This window comes from Macrobrachium nipponense, chromosome 4 (genome assembly GCF_015104395.2).
Source record: "Macrobrachium nipponense isolate FS-2020 chromosome 4, ASM1510439v2, whole genome shotgun sequence".
Classification (NCBI taxonomy): domain Eukaryota; kingdom Metazoa; phylum Arthropoda; class Malacostraca; order Decapoda; family Palaemonidae; genus Macrobrachium; species Macrobrachium nipponense.
The window spans coordinates 82,707,151-82,709,650 of NC_061100.1; the positions used below are offsets into that span (position 1 = coordinate 82,707,151).

Below are 2,500 nucleotides of genomic sequence, written 5' to 3' on the forward strand. Positions count from 1 at the left end.
TACATATCTCGATTCAAAAAAGTTATCCACTGAAACAACCTTCCTTAGGATAACTTGGATAGCAAACCTCCTTCACTACCCGAATGAAATTCTTCAGTTGCATCGCATCTCCCTCTGCTGCCCATAACCCATTCATCTAATTAGATGAGTGTAATCTAGATGCCAGAACTCACTCAGTTTATCGTATAAATCAGTATGCATATGTTTAACTGAGTAGATTAATGTAACTTAGTGCTGCGTCATCTGTTGCCTAAATTAAATTAATGTAATTTAGTGTTATAGCAGTCGTTCAACTCTAAATGTAGATGTGAAATAGAGTAACGTCATCACTATGGCTAATTAAATCTATGCAATTTTATATGGCAGCTTTTGTCACACTTTACAACATCTCTCCAAGTTACCCTAAGGAAGGTTGTTTCAGTGGATAACGTTTTTGAATCGAGATATGTAGCGCCTGTTTAAATCATTAAAATCTATAATGGAGTGTATGAAGATATGTTGGACTTGATAATGTGTTCTTCATTCGTTTTACAGCATTCGATCCATTAGTCAATTAAATCCATTGACTAATCAATATAAGATAGTTGACTAAGTCAATTGCTTCGATCAATAAATCTTTTTAAAAGAAGTAACGAAATCCATTATTGCATCATTAGCTTAGTAATAATAAAATAAAAACTAGTCTTTGCCACATCATGTGATGAAACTAATGCTATCCGGTCTTGCATCAATTCAGGTTGTCTGAGAACGACGATCAGAAAATGTAAAATATTTCCAGTCACGAGGGAACAAAAGCGTTTTGTTTATGTTTCGCCTGTCAGTCTAGAAAATAGGGATACAAAATTCAATGAAATCTATATAACGTTGAAGAGACACATTAACGATTGTAAAATTGTAACAGTTTATTCTTTTGAATAAAGAACATGATCTTTATATATATTATATATATATATACTATAGATATATAGTATATATATATATATATGATATATATATATATATTATATATCATATATATATATATATATAATATATATATATACCTATTATTATAAGCTTCTTAATATTATATTTAACGGTGAAATCATTATAAGCCATGCACAGAGAGGAACGAATTAAAGGTGAGAGATGGAATATCCAAAGTATGGGTTCCTCTCTACTTACCTGTCAATGGATATGGGACCCAGAGAGAGAGAGAGAGAGAGACGCAGGTAGAATGATCTTGTACATAGGCACCTTCCTTAACATCTGAGTTCGGTTTCTGCCCTCAACTGGGCAACATCATTAATAAATACATCGCTATATACACATTACATCAAGTAGCACCACAATTTCAGCACGGGCGGCAACTGCTTGCGCTGCTCTTCATCTTGTATAAAATTCAGCACTAAAACTACATAACAGCCAAGTTTTGGGAATAATCAGTTCACGGCACAAGTGCCATTTGTCGGAGACATTCGTGGTCATGAGGTTTATAGATGCCCGAATCATGAGTGACAGGAAGTTAATTTGGTGTCAACGAAAATAAAAAAAGAGACACATGGCATGGTCTTTTTTCCACCACTTTATACCCACCCACCCACGTTAGTGCCAACGGCTGTATGCCCATTTTTGTTAAGTAACTTGGAGTGTATGCTAACTCTTTTCCTATGTTTCGTCGTCTTGCTCTTGGTGGTGAGGTACTGTCTTAGAAGAGAGAGGGACTCGTGGATCTGGGGTGGGCACTTTGCGGGTATTCCGTGGGCATATTGTGGGCACTGTTGTTTCTCTTGGCATCACCACAGGGAGAGGTTTATTGTCCTTCCTGGGTCACAGTCCTCGACTCTTTGTGGGTCCTATTTCTCACTTTGTGTTCTTGGTCCCTCCGCTGCGGTCCGTCACTGGAAAGGAACACAATAGTTACTAGGATATGATTCATTGCCAACAGCAAAAACATCAATATAAGATAATAGAAATAAAAAAGCTTACGATAATTTCCATGACATTGATGATAATGGTCAAATGAATAAATACTAGGCCTTTAATTGCTCAACGGAAACATGTTATATATAATGGTTGTATATAAGGGTTAAATATATGAATGAGTCCGCTTCTTTATTTTAAGGACCAAATTCATTTGCAGAAAGTCATTTGGGGTATTCCGAAGAAATACCAAAATTCAGATAATTAACAAAGATTTTTTTCTATATAAAGACGAAAAGGACAAGAATATGTTAAAATAAAGTTTGATAAGTACAAAAATAGAGAGAGAGAGAGAGAGAGAGAGAGAGAGGGAGAGGAGGGGGGCGGGGGCGATCCATGATACGCAGTCCTGAAATGCAGACAAACTTCTCTTGCCAGAAGCTGAAATTGAATGGGAGAGAGTTCCACGCTGCTGGAGGTGATGGAAGAGTCAGGTGGGATGGAGGCAGCAGCAGTCAGGGAGGGGAAGAGAGATTAATGGATATGGAAACTCTTCACTTTCCCCATATTTTTAAGTGCAATATTAAGCTGCGAATTG

General features: G+C 36.6%; 1 protein-coding gene across 1 annotated transcript in view; it reads right to left on the reverse strand.

Moving 5' to 3' along the window:
- Positions 1-2,500, reverse strand: part of LOC135210978 (twist-related protein 2-like) — a 126,077-nt gene that overhangs the window by 6,025 nt on the left and 117,552 nt on the right. Inside the window, exon 2 of the mRNA XM_064243972.1 lies at positions 1,165-1,880. The gene's annotated coding sequence lies outside the window, so the exon portion shown is untranslated. The remainder of the gene's footprint in view (positions 1-1,164; positions 1,881-2,500) is intronic.